Below are 15,857 nucleotides of genomic sequence, written 5' to 3'. Positions count from 1 at the left end.
TTTTCTTTTGGTCGATTTTTAGTGAGAGAAAAAAATAATGGCATATTTATAGAATTGTACATATAAATATGCAATGTATTTAAAATGTCGCAACGTTTTGCACGTAAAACACCCCCTAAAAAAATAATAATGTCCCCAATGTAGCTAGACTATATATTTACACCCTTTTTCTCCCGCCAAGGGTCAACAGTAACCCAAGGGGTGGTGGCAAGAAAAATATTTTACTCATTATAAAAATTCCCCGTTCGCATGTCGTTTATCTTCTGCTCGGCTTGAGGGCAAACCTGGTGTTAGTCAATATTAGTAGGATTTTTTTATCTGACTGAAAAACGTAGGATTTTCCGTTGTTTGATTTACGCCCAAGCAAGGTGATTAAAAACAGTGATGTGCAGTTTTAAAAATAAAATATAATTTTTTTAATTATTTTTACAATAAAATATTTGTAGTGTATAGATTATACTCATCATCCTAATGATTTTTCATTTTTGCTCTTGTTGAAAAGTGGATTTAGCTTCGTAAATGTACTTTTTATGCTTTTGATAAGATTTCCCTAAAAACAAATAAATTTAAAAGTACAAGGTCAATTAACAACTATGTCTATATAAAATATCAAAACAAAAAAATACATATGATGCGTTGTATATGTGTGTGTATAATACATACATACAAGCTACATGCAGCAATCGAAAAATTATTAATAAATACTATTTGAATCAAAAATTAAATTCATTATCTCAATCAATGAATGTACGCTTTTTTAATGGATGTTGTTATTGTTATGATATTAGCTATATTACTCAAATGATCATACATAAAAATGAAGAAATTAACTTACAATCTTTTTTAATGGGTTCATTTTACTTGCAGGTTCTGGAGCGGCTGATACTTGTGACGTAACAATCATAGTGATTAGAAAGAATGATAGCATTTTTAAAGAGAAATAATTCATCTTGAATGCTTCTTGATAATTCTCAGAGATGAACAGTGATACTATATACTTTTCCTCAAAAACAGCTGTTTATATATGCAATTTTATCGTGCGAATTGTTCAGCTTTTCTTTTGGCAATTGACTGTTTGGACCAGTGGTGTGGAGATGGTTGGAAAAAAATTGCCTCAGACACTCAGATATTTATTTATTTCATAATATATTTACATGGAAACAATCCAAATTATTAGCCCTCAATTATATTTATGTTAAACTACACTGGGCTTATCGTCCTGTCTTTATGTCACCTGGTTTATTTCCGTGGTGTTCTTCGGGCTAAAATTACAATTTAGAAAACGTATTAGGTATAGATTTATATGCTTATTTTTATAAGTATGTATGATAAAAAGACCTGGCTTTCTGCTCCAGCTATAAGAAGAGCTACCACGACTAAGAAGGCGTAAGTAAAGTTCATTTTACCTAATAAAATTAAGAATAATTGGTTAATAGAACGCTAGCTGTAAAATAAACGACCAAGTATTGTAAACTAAGAATCTTAATGTTTTTCTTATTATTTTCAATGATATTTTCACTACATGTATATTGAATAGTGTACCTTAAAAATTAGTAAAATAATTGACAGTTAAAATGATTGTTATTGTTTTAAACCAAATTGTATTTAATTAATAAGCGTATAAACCTAATTGAAATAAACAATAAAATAAAATCTTTGTTTTAAAAGGTTTTATTATTATTATTTTTTTTTAATAGTCACTAACTGTATTATTCATTTGAACTATATTACTGACAAAGTAATAAATAATAATTCTTTTTTTTGAGGATGCAATAATAATTTAAAATTACTTTTGGAATTCTAAAATAATTATTTTGAAAGGATACTTTTGTATTGAACTGAAAATAATTTATTAACCGAATTCTTTGTGTAGGTTTTAAATTATGTTATTAAATGAAAAAAATATATAACTTTGCTATAGTAAAATTGACTTACTTGTGGTTGTTTAAACCTTAAGGTCTATAAATATGTATATTTTATTTGAGATGTGTTTTAAAATAAGAATATACTGAACATATCATGTGCCTTTTATATATTAAAAAAAATATGATGGATTTTTTCATTTGATATGCGAATTATTTTCATATGCGATTATAATATAATAATATATAAAATAGTATGCATTAACATACTAATTTTCTTAATAATTATGCACGTGTGTTAAACCGTATTTAAATTTTATACCAATATAAATTGTATGTAAAATTGCATTAGTTTTGCAATTTGCTTATTACATGAGTAAACTTTTATAATTTTCTGCAAAATTAATATTTTTTCTATCTAGAATATTTTTTTAATCAATTTTGATTAATGTTCTTATTAAATCGTGATACACATTATACATTGAATATAATAAACTTTTTACATATTAAAATAAAACTATAAAATATAATTTTGATAATAGAAGTATCTCGTTAAATATTAGATTTTTTTATCGCATAGTGGTAGTGAATAAGTTTCAGTAAATGTGTATTATATAGTAAATACAGTTATATTTTTCCTAGTATAAATATAATTTTATTAACTGAAAATTGTATCAAACAACTGATTTATAATTTTACTGCTCAGTATAAGTAAAACTAGTTGTTCACAAATGAATGATGAGTTTTTCAAGATCATTACAATATATGTACTACAATATTTAAATTAAAAATGAAATAAGCTAAGAACCCATAGTAAGTATTCTTTTTCCTCTTCTTCTTCTAGGCAATACAGGCCTTGCTTGCCTCCAGAAAATTTCTGAACTCTAGCCTGTCCTGTGCCCTTTTTCTCCAGAGCATGACACCCAGTCTTTATACTAAATTATTATTGAGGAGGCAAAACTTATATTTTAATGCATTTATTATAAACTATGTATAATTAAAAAAAATGCAATTAATATAAACAGGTGACCCATTTAGAATTTAGTTTGTAATTGATAACATTAAATATTCTTATTGTGGTACGAAATAGTGTTAACAAAAATAAATATTCGATTATTAAAAAAGTAGTTTTTTTGCAACTCTAGAGTTATACTTTATTATAGTAGTCCGACTCTTTGTTAGTAAATATAATTATGTTAATTCCTTAATAATGTTAAACGTGTAAATCTACTATTTTTTATTTTGTGAGCTCTGAATGTCTATTGAATTTGTAAAATTCGATAAAGTATTTTGAATTAAATTTATTATTATATTATAAAAAGTTTTTTTATTGTAATTGTTTTTTATGATTTTTCCTGAGTATTAATTGTCCAAGAGTCAATATTTTTTATCTGTACGTCACAAACCTATTGTTTTTCTTTTTTGAATATTTTTTACTTCTTTCATAATACAGTATACAAAGGTATTTTAGTCTTAACGTCTTTGTGTTTATATGTATGCAAATATTTATGTGGTGTGTGTTAGGTTTTTTAATGGATTACTCACACATAAAAATTAATAGAGAAATGTGAATGTAATGAATAAATAAAAATATGTATACTATGTAAAATATGTGAAAATGATGCATATTTTATAGCAAAAAACTGGATATACCTAATATTTACACACATAACATGACACATATCGTAAAATATTTATATTGTTATAATCGCAAAATGTTGTTATGGAAAAATGTATATAATATTTAGTTGAATGCGTTTTTTTTTATATACATATGTCAAAGTGTATATTAAATAATTAAAAATTTGTAACATGACAAATTTAAATCATGCATCTAAGAAAATTGAATTATATATTAAAAAGTTTGATTTTTAAGCTAAAAAATTAATCTATTATTTAATTTCAATTTTATAAATAAAGTATGTATTATATTATTATAGGTATTGAAATTACATGTTATTTTAACTGTAAGTTACGAATTGCAATTATTTTCTACCTTTACAATTAGGCGAAATGCATATATTGAACCTTTACACCCCTATTGTGGTGTTTGAAATGAGTTTTATCCCAGTTTAAGGTCAGTATGAAGCACTTTATTATAGCAAGTTTTAGTTGTTAGTGTCCGGGTGCCTCCATCTTTAATGCCCTTACATCGTGCAGGATAGGGAAACGATAGAAAATAGCTATAAGTATACAGTTTACGATTCATAATATATAAAGATTTAAAAATATTTATTTTACAGGGTGTTAGTTTTATACGGAGAATGTTAAAAAGGATAGTCATAAATGTGAGGCACTCCAAAGATAAAAACATATATATGTATCCCAAATGTTTGCGTTAGATTCAATTAAAGTTGGATAAAGTGAATTTAGTATAAACGCAATAATTGTCTTTTACCGTCTCATATGTGAATTTACCGTGACCATAACGATCAAAGTGCTGGAGGAATAGTCCATAAGTTCCACTTAGCGCATTTTAGTGTCGCTGCGAAGGCACGCGAGTCCCTACTTCACCCTGGCTAAATTGTGGGACGTAGCGTGGACACTTGCGATTTTAATTATTTTGGCCAATTTATGAGTGCTCCGGCAATAAAGTTTGCAGAGGTCGCCCATGGGACCCATTAACATCCAGACCATGTGAGGACCACACTTTATTCCCCGTATTGCTTCTGAATAATTTCCTACGCGCCGACCAGCTACAGAAAGTTCTTCTCGTAAAGTGCATCGTAGACACTTTATGGTTATTAAAATATACATTTCAATTATTATCATATATAAAATACCCATTAAGAAAAAGAAACGTAAACTTAATATATGTTAATTACTTTAGCTTAGATCCTTAAAGCTTATCGAGGAAGTTTTGTAAATTATTTTATTTTTGTTAGTCTTATAAAATTATCTTATTTGTATTGTATTCAATAAATAAGATAGTTTATGTTATGTCCGAATATCTATTTTTATATTAATACAATTAAATATGATCACACGTACATATGTGTTTTTATTGTAAACACACGTATATATGTGTTTTTATAAAATTTTATAATATTTTCAAGCAGTAAATAAATACTTTTTATATTGAATTCTTAATATCATTCATGGCTAAAACTTTTTTTAAAAACCAAATTATTCGATAATTATTTTCATTACGACGTGCGTTTTGGCAATGTGCATTGCACAATATGCATAATATTGATGTAAAAAACAGATAAAAAGTATTTAAATATAATGGATCAACGCTTGACATATTTCAGCGGTAATTTATTTGTATAATTTCATCATTGCATATATTTATATGTAAAGTAATATTTATAAAATTGTTCATTATGCTAGCATTTTATGTTTCACATTTATTTTTTATCGCTTTATTTTAATATTTTTAAATTAAGTTGACTTTAAGATAATATTGGAATTAGTTCAAGAATATTTTATAGCTTGTTTAATTATATTTTTCCTTATAATTGAGATTTATGTGCTAAATATTGGTTTCAGGGTTGTAAGAACTACATATTTATGATGGCTGAATCGTTAGCGTACATTTAAAATAATAAGTGGTATAACTATTATTGCCCTGAAAGACCTATGTTCAAATACCAAGACTTTTCTTGTTCCGACTTCAAGAAAATTTGAATACAGTACCTTTATATTTTTTTTTCTCTTTTAGCTTTACTCCAGGAATAATATTTTTTATGTTGTATTTTAGATCTATTTTATTTTACTTTATCTTTTCGCCATCAGGGTGGCAACATCGTCTTTAACTCTCTCTCTATCTAATAATTAATTTGTGTATACTATTAATCGAAAGTGTACACAAATAGCTCAGTCTGGCATGAGCTATTTAAGATGTTAAATAGTTTTTGATTAGCTTATTAAAGATCTTTCTGATATAACGGCAGTTACTGAAATACTAAATTGTTCATAATAGTAGAAAAAAATATGTTTAATCTTTTTTTCCAAAATATCCAATAGGGTAGAATATATCCATTAGGGTCCAATATACATTTTAGCCTACCTTGCGTCTTATCGCCCTTGGCCCAATTTGTCCCAAAACATCGTCATTTTTCTTGCGCACGTGCTGGTCTTAACGCTAATTTTCTGTAGTAGTAACAATGATTAAAAATGTGCTCAACCATTCAAACAATTAAAGAAGAAACTTTTAACCATCTTCATGTCAGACAGTAATATTCATGATCCATATTAGTAAATAAAACTAATTTTTCAGAGTGAAATACATATTTAATTTTTGAAATACCCCAATATTATTTTCATCCAGCTTATAACTATTTTTGAATTATTCAAAGTGGTAATTTTTCCTTAATTTTATCACTAAAATTAGACATTAATTGATCGGCGACAAATTCAGTCAACTCGACCGTTTAAACGAAGCAGTAAAAACTAAACGGCCTTCAATATACAAAAGAAAATATTTTTTAAATGTTAAGCATTGTATAGCAATATAACACAAAATTTTAGATTTCTGTAATTAAATATAATAAAACATGTTTTCATAATCTACACATTGCAGAGGTACTCTTATTACGACTTTTAAATTCAAGCTGGTATACTATCCTTAATATTATCTAGTGCATCAATTAATATTTTACCGGTGGCACCTGTCTAAAAAAATAAAAATATAATAATTCCAACTGTATAATTAATTTTCTGTGCATATATAAAAATATTTCTTAAAATACTAGTATTATTATTATGTGTGTTTTAAAAATATCAATACAAGAGAAAAAAAAATGACTAAAACATGTAAAAGTAATAGATAAATATTTATTATTAATTCAATTAAATAAAATTATTTACCATAGTTTTAAAAAAATCAGGTCCTGGTACTGGCGAAGCCGAGACTTGTGACGTAATCGCCATGGAAATTAGGAAGAAAAAAAATAATTTTAAAGAGAAGTTCATTTTGAGCAGCTTAATAAGATGTAAAACTGAATAATTTTCATAAAGTGCAGCTGCTTATATATGTATGTATATCGTATAATTAGCCTACGGTTTTAATTATGCACGTATTAAGTTTATCCTCTGTGAAAAATTATGCAAAATTTAAAATAAACCTAATGTTATTTAATAAAAATAAAGTACAGATTATTTATTATACATATCACAACGTAACTCGATTTCTTTGAAAGCTGATAGTTGAACCCAAAATAGATTAGATTTATTAAGAAGTACACGTATAATTGTTAAACATCTGGTTATCTTCTTTAGATGTAATCATAGTTATCATTTTCATAACTATAATATGTATATAAAGTTAATTTTCCATGGATGAATTTTTATTTATTTTGTATGGTAATTTTTATGTTTATACTTAAAATTTTACGCTTGATTGTTTTTAATGTAATGTGCAAATTATATGGCTATTTACAATAAATCTGTGATAATATACTATATAAACGTTACTAATTTCTTAAATAATCATTATATAATACTAATAAATATTTGTTTTATTATTGAATTATTTTTTTTAATCTTACGTTGTAATCTGACAAGCGAAAGCCTAATGCGTTATAAGGGGGTAAAATATACATAATAAAACTTAAAAACAAGGTGACAGAGTGACAGCTTACATTTTTTTTGTAAATCAATATGTTTAAAAAATAGATTTTGTATGAAATTCGATCAAGTTTGTTAAAGAAATGAAAATTAAATTTTAAAAACTATGTAGGATAAGGCTATTATAACGATTAATGTATATTAAAGTATATATAGAAACGGAACGGAACCTCTGGTTATAGAAACGGAACTTTAAATCTCGATGAAATGAATTTAGCAGAATCTTGCAAAGAAGCAATAATTTAATTTTCTATTAGCAATTTTAAAGTTTTTAGTGAAAGTCCAAAAATATAGTATTTAAAACTACATTTAAGCTAGAAGCAGTAAAACCAGTGGCTCTAAATTTGTGTCTAAAGTCTAAAATCGATTTATGTAGCCTTCCTGTTAATACACAAACACAGATTTCGGCTTTTAAAAAAATATTTGTCCAAATTTTAATCTGTTCTTATGGTAGAAAATACTAATGTTATAACAACATATAAATCTCATTATTAAATCCCATAAAGCAAGATGTACAGCCTTGGCCATAATAATGGGGCATCCCTTAATGTCATGCTCCGATGAAACCAACTTTAAGATAATTTTAAACTAAAATTGGTTAATATAAAAAAATACTAAAAACCTAATATATTGAAAAATTTTTAGAGTTTTATTTTTTAAAAATAATGTTACTTTTTTTAACATTTTTTAAAATTTTTGCGACCCCTGGTGTAGTATACGTACGTTGAAGAGTCGGAGAAGAATATCTCATTGATTGCATAGTACCCAAAGTCAAATTTTGTGGTGGCTGAAGTTGCATGGCAGCAGCAGGGGTTGAAAACCTTTATACTTGCGAGGGTAGTATAAATAGTGCACATTAATATTTCAATGTTAGAATCCAGTTTAATGGATTCCTACTGGAAGATATTTGCAAGCACAGGCCATGTCATCATCCAATTCCAGCAAGAAAACGCTCCATGCCATTGCTAAAAAGCAGGAGTTAGTTGGCGTCAAAGGGTTTGACGCTTTTAGGATGGCCTACACAGTCACCAGACCCAAATTCTATGAAGAATTTATAGGCAAAATTACCAGAACAGGTTTCACAATTGCAAATCAAAAATTAAGATGTGAGAAAAATTGCAGAATGAAGAAAATTTTCCCCGTCCACCAACAAGTCGTTAGTTGACAGTATGCCAAAAAGGGTTGCAGCTGTAAATATTAATAATAATGGACCTACTAAACATTTAAAATAAACACTTTAAACAACCTTAGTCGGTTTTTTATTTATGTGCCCCATTATTATGATCAATGTAGAACAACTTAAGAAATTATGAAAGTCAGTTCTTGGTCAGTGGAAAAAAATCGCAAATGAAATGAAATCACTACAAAATTTGAAATAAAAGACCTAAAATTCGCTTATGAATATTTTCATTTAATCACTTTTGACGAAATTAACAATTCAATAATTAATAGAGGTACGCATCGATTTCAATAAGCTTCTTTAACGTTTAATGAAAATTTAATAAAACATATCAAAACGATTGCATAGTTTTTAAGGTAAACTTATTACTTAAGAAATATGAAAATGAAATGAGTGACAAAATTAAAAATAACTAATACTACTAAAGCGTGCTTACAAATATAATTTTTAACTAGGCGGGAAACCTTCAGAATCAGAAGCTGCAGATAAAGTGAATCTTTTAGTTGCATTATACCTTTTTTTGCGCTTCTGGTCTTTCAATTTTTCGAGATTGTTTCAAAATTCTGTTTTAATTATATAAGATTAATTAACCTTTCTTTGATGGAGCAAAAATTATTTTATGTTCTTAACATATCTTATAATTTGTTATATTCGCACTGTAAGCACTTTATCGATAGAAATGAAAAAGTACTTTGCCTTATAAATTTCACACAAAATATTTTTCTTCGATTTTCAGCAAAATTAAGAATGTCGTTTATGCCTTAAATATACTGTAGCATTCGTTTAAAACTAATATTTAAAGCTAAATTTTTAATATCAATTTTGGTCTCTAATCATCCCTCCCTTCCTTTCGCACAGCTCTGTACAATTATAAGTGGAATTCCGATTGATAATCAAATATTAGGTTTACTTAGATTTTCCTAATCTTAGATCGTATAAATTATGTATTAAAAATTCTCTAATAATAAGCTTCTTTACCTCTTAGAAAATATCTTATATGTATTTAAAAAAACGGAATAAAAAGAACGGTCTGATCAAACTACACTCCGGAACTCCGTATGGAATTTTACGTGATATCGTGAGTTTATTCATTAGCGAAACAATATTACTTTAACCTTTTATGTATTTAATCACGAAAATTTAATTTCGATAATTTAAACGTAAAACCGTCGTGCCGCACCGTGTCGAAAACTATTTCTATATCTAGTATTAGTAATCCTCTAGTTTTTTTCACATAAAATCGGCGAAAGTGTGCTCAGTTATAATATCAAATTCACGAGTAATTGAATGCATTTTAGGATAAACAAATTATTTGTTTAAAATTTTACTCCTAAGAGATTATTTTGTAGGTATTAAATATGACATTCGGTATTCATTATGTCTAAATGCCTTACCAATTAGGTAAATCAATCAGGCATAATGAATATCTATAAGTAGGGATTCCAATCCCCGGGATCCCGAATCCCGGGATCCCGGGATCCCGAACGATTTTCAATACCCGATGAGTCCTGGGATTATAAAACATAATCCCGAATTTTTCGGATTGGTTGATTTATCAAGCACAATCGAATTATTATTGACAACATCGGTATATTTCGTGTACAAACTTGCGCAAGTTGCACGTGTCATCTGTGAATCTTTGAGGCTGTGAGTCTGAACGTGCTTTTTCAGCAGCAGGCTGCTTAGGAACCAAAATCAGATCAAGGCTAAATGATAAAACACTTGATGCTATGATGTAACTTCGTGAGTTCTATTCAAAATAATGTTTTCAATTAATTGTGTCTATGAATGTACATACCTATGTACATTCATTATCAAAAGTTCATTTTTTTCTTCTCAAATAAATATATAACCTTCCCTTTTTTATTTTTATTATATTATTTTCTATTTTAAGTCCAAGACTAAAATTATACGTACTTTATACATTGTACGTTATAAAACACAGATGTAAAAATATATTGTATTATTCATTTTAAATTATTTTTATTGATAAAATAACATGAAAATTATCCCGGGACTGGTCCCGGAATCCCGGGATCGACTAAATGCAATACCGAAATCCCGGGATCAAAATTTTGGCCCGGGATTGGAATCCCTATCTACAAGTAAATAATAACCATCAGACTTTTCAGTATCTATATAATTAATTATTATCTATAAAATTAATTATAAATTATGATTAATATAATAATTTATAATAAATTGACGTAACATTGCACCTGGAGCCGATTTTTATTAATAGCGCATTTTTATCAATAAAATTCGAGTTTGCTGTCGTGGCTTGAACCCGCGGACTCTGAGTAACCAGTCAAGACCATACATAAACAAAATAGGTTCATTCTAAATTCGCTGTGTTTTTTTCATTACAGAAATTTGAATATTATGTTATTTATAATTTAGTCCAATATACACATATATCAGCGTAATATTTTAGCCTACCTCGCGTCTTATCGCCCTTGGCCCAACTACAAACATCTTCATTTTTTTAGCGCACGTGCTGGCCTTAACGCAAATTTCTTGTAGTAGTAACAATGATTAAAAATGTGTTTAACCATCCAAACTATTAAAGAATAAACTTTTAAGTATCTTTATGCTAGACTGTAATATTCATGATCCATGATCGTAAATAAAACTAATTTTTCAGAGTAAAATATATATTTTATTTTTTATATACCCCAATATTATTTTCCATTCCGTTTATAACCATTTTAAGATTATTTAAGTTGGTATATTTTCCTTAATAGTATCTATAACACTATGGGCAAATTTTTTGCCGATACCTGACTAAAAAAATAAAAATATATTAACTCCAACTGTACAATTATTTTTGTGTGCGTATAATATTGCTTAGAATAATAGTATTATTATTATATGTGTATTAAAAATATCTATACAACAGAAAAAAATAAGTAAAACATGTAAAAGTAAAAGATAAAAACGTAAAAGATAAATATTCATTTATATTTAAAGTAATAATATAGGTTGTCTTCTTAGACATGATGCATCACTTTGAAATATAGCAGTAAATTACAATGAATTATTATTATAATTAAATAAAATTACTAACCAAAGCTGTTAAAAAATCAGGTTCTGGTATTGGCAAAGCCGAGACTTGTGACGTAATCGCCATGGAAACTAGGAAGAAAAAAAATAGTTTTAAAGAGAAGTTCATTTTGAGTAGTATTAATCAGAAGTAAAACTGAATAATTTTCATAAAATGCAGTTACTTATATATGTATGTATATCGTATATTAGCATGCGGTTTTTATTATGCACGTATTAAGTTTATCCTCTGTGAAAAATTATGCAAAATTTTAAATAAACCTAATGTTATTTGATAAATATAAAGTACAGATTATTTATTATACATATCACAACGTAACTCGATTTCTTTGAAAGCTGATAGTTGAACCCAAAATATATTAGATTTATTGAGAAGTACACGTATAATTGTTAAACATCTGGTTATCTTCTTTAGATGTAATCATAGTTATCATTTTCATAAATATAATATGTATATAAAGTTAATTTTCCATGGATGAATTTTTATTTATTTTGTATGGTAATTTTTATGTTTATACTTAAAATTTTACGCTTGATTGTTTTTAATGTAATGTGCAAATTATATGGCTATTTACAATAAATGTGTGATAATACACTATGTAAACGTTATTAATTTCTTAAATAAACCTTATACAATACTAATAAATATTTGTTTTACTTTTAGATATATAATTTTTTTACTATTTTTTTTATTTTACGTTATAATCTGACAGGCGTAAGCCCAATGGTTTATAACGGGGTAAATTTGTACCAATAGGATAAGTCAATCAGACATAATAAAACCTACAGGCAAGGTGACAAAGTGACAGCTGAAATTTTTTTGTAATTCAATATGTATGTTGAAAAAAAAGATCCTATATGAAATTCGATCAAAATTATTCATAATATTCTAACGAAAATTCCCTTACACTCAAAGAGAATTATGTGTTATGGAAAAAAATAGTATAAAAGGCTCATAGAGAAATAGAAAATTTGCTTCTACATTAAATTAATGACTAAATAAATCATGATATAATATTCGTTCTCTCGTGTTAGTGTTTTAAAAGTTTTAATATTTTTTGCTAAAACGAGGCAAAATATTGATAGCTGACTATTAAATTTGATACAAAAATTAAAATTAATATTTATAAGCTCTACTTAAACTTAAATTTAATAAAATATTTAACAATCATTGTCTTATACATACAAATCACACTTTAAAGTTATTAAATAACACAAAACTTTTGATTTATTTTATAAACGGAGATATAAATATATGTTGTTTTAAAATATATATTCTGCAATCACTAATTAATGTCATCAAGATAAATAAACAGAGACTCAAACGCTTAACAAGCTATCTAAACAAATATTGCGAGGGTTGAGAAAAAATCAGAGGAGCAAACATCGACATTGCGTCTTGCAACAAAGAGAAAAATCCCTAATTGATGTAAATCCATCGCAGTCGCCTTGTAAATTAGAGAAACGGTGACGCTACACGAATCGCTCTAAAAGAAGATTACTCTGGGGGTAGAATGTAAATATGCTATCTGCTGCATAGACATTGAGACAGACAGACGAAGAGCGTAGTTGTTTCGTTATAAACGAGAGCTATACTTATTCGGATAATAAGAGAAGAGTGCAGACGGCGTGAAATAAGTATTTTATAAGTCCCCGGATGGGAAGAGGGTCGCTGGGACAAAACAACTGCAATAATCGGTCTTAAGGAGTAATCCTGGGATCGTGTTTAATAGTTCTTTGCGACACTTTTGAAATGGGGGACAACAATCGGCAAGGAGTTGAGCTTTGAGCACTTCTTCATAGTTTAAAATGTATTGTTTTAGTTAAATATGATACCTCAATTACATATTTTTTCGATAATTAATTAATAATATACTTGTATTTTATAAAAAATAAAACGATCATCCTTATTCCTTCTTCTTTAAATCGCTCCTTCACTACTGAAAATTGTGACCATCTTGATGCGTTTCAACCTCATGTAAAATCTCCAGTTTTTCCTCGGTTTCGCTTCCTGGAGTGCTTAAACTATTGAAGAGCTTATTTGTGATTTTATTTAGTTAGATTAGCGATTTGGAGATCTTCCTCCAATGCAGCCGACCCCCACCAGTCTCCATGTTGTTGTCTCCTCCGTGAGCAACATGTCAAAAATTGTTTTATGTATGTTGTAGTAGAAAGTTCTTTTTAATTATTTAATTCTCCTAGAATGGAGACATTCTGACTGCTGCTTTTATGGTCCATGTTTTAGACGCAAGAAGGCGTACGGAGAATATTTATAATCCATATTCAGGACCATACTTGATATCGTAATATTCCGTTCGAACTTGTTTAAAGAATCACATAATACTTCACAAATGTGTTTAGTGGTCGTAGTTACCATTTTTTAAATAAATTCATATAGCATACAAATTTCCCATCGTAATTTTAAGGACCATTTTTTAAATATTGGAATGTGGAGTCCATATGTGTTATACAAACATAGATAACAAAATACGTACTCGTGTATCAACGGCCAAAGCATGACTGACTGTTGAAACGTAAATTTTCTAAAAATTAAATTTATTTTGAAATTACCTTATATTTCTCTTTAAACTATGTATTACTATATCCCTGCATATGCTTATGCTATGTATAGAATAATTCTGTATGTTTGTGCTACGCCCTGATGAATATCTTCCGCATGGGTATATTTTTTCCGCTATAGAACAAGACGGAAAGGCGCCATATACATAATCTCATACACATAACGACGGCAGTAATTTAAAAAAAAATGAGGGTAGTACGTCAGTGGTACTCCCTGGCATTCACAAGTGCCAACTCTTGTGCACCCTCCTCGAGGGTCGCCTGGATGTGTGTCTCCTTGTCAGTGTGTCACAGCTGAGGAAGGGGTTGATGCTAGAAAGAAGGAAATCAACCCCTGCCTAGAATTGCTTTCGCCGACATTAATGGGTGGCAATAAAAAAAGTTCATTTTAATCTCAGCTCTAATGGTTTTGCAACATTATATTCAGTTTATATATAATATAAGTTTATGTTGAATAATTTCGTTTTAAGTATTATATATTATATGTTATATCTATATTAGTATACATTTTATTTTTGAGGAATTATTACGTGTTTATTAACCGGTACTCTTACGAAGAAATTACGTGAAAGCTTAGATTCCTTTTTTGATGGCAAGTTGTTTGTAATTGTTATGTTATCTTTATAATACTGTTTTTTGTAGATTACTTCAGTTAAGCTTGTGAGAAAAAACATGAGAAGATTCTAATAAAAAATATCAAAACTATAAAGGCAAAAATAAAATTATTAATAAATATTTATATACTATACTAGGTTTTAATAATTTTTTTTTATTAAAATTAGATCTAAATATCTTCATGTAAGCTAGCAAGTTTTATTAAAAACAATCCCAATGTACTGCAATATAATATTTGCAACGTAATTTATACTGGTTATTCTAGTAAATTTGGTTAAATGAGAGAGAAAGCTTATTGTTTTGTTCCGCGATGCATGTGTAGGTGACCATCAATTAATTTAAGAAATGCTTAAACGAGTGTCTGTAAGCTTATAAAATAAAGTTTAACAATTTTTATGCCGTGAAAATTAAAAATAATCGACATATTTCAAAAGTCTGCATAGCTATAATGCAATTTTTTCTGTTAAAAATTACTAATTGATTTAATTACAATTTATAGAATAGTTTGTTTAAATTTTAAAAATTAAATAAAACATACATTTTATGTTTCTTTAAAATATATAACATACAAAAAAAAAAGTTATTTAAAAGAAAACAGCTACTATGCCATTCATTGCAAAACCACCCGTTTTCATGGTTTATTCATGCAAGAGCTCTAATATCATCAAACAGTACCGCTTTATTTTAATTATAATATACCCATACTATGTGTGTATAATTTTTTAGTATAAAGGGCATCTATGTATCTAAAAATGTTTTCACAATTTGAACCAAGCATCCGTTTTCCATCTATGCCCGCATAAAGGCGTGCTCGCACTGAAGCGATATATTCATCTTCAGAACAGGCACCCCACAGCGTCATATCCGCATAAGTCAACAACGCCATAACCACCCCATGACTCCATCCCAACCCCTCATCCATCGTCGATGCACACATAGGCATGCATACCATTAACTATGAAAGCCGAATGGCGAATCGCTTATGG

At 27.8% G+C, this 15,857-nt stretch overlaps 1 long non-coding RNA gene across 1 annotated transcript; it reads right to left on the bottom strand.

The window, feature by feature from the left end:
• Positions 1-387: 387 nt before the first annotated feature.
• LOC148227420 (uncharacterized) lies at positions 388-994 on the bottom strand. Its single transcript, XR_015812038.1, has 2 exons — positions 836-994; positions 388-550 (listed from the first exon to the last, which is right to left on the bottom strand). It is a non-coding gene; the product is annotated as an uncharacterized LOC148227420 (long non-coding RNA).
• Positions 995-15,857: the final 14,863 nt, after the last annotated feature.

The sequence above is a fragment of the Plectrocnemia conspersa genome, unplaced genomic scaffold (genome assembly GCF_051122295.1).
Source record: "Plectrocnemia conspersa isolate PC_06_02 unplaced genomic scaffold, ASM5112229v1 ptg000013l, whole genome shotgun sequence".
NCBI lineage: Eukaryota > Metazoa > Arthropoda > Insecta > Trichoptera > Polycentropodidae > Plectrocnemia > Plectrocnemia conspersa.
This window is presented reverse-complemented; position numbering and strand designations above follow the sequence as displayed.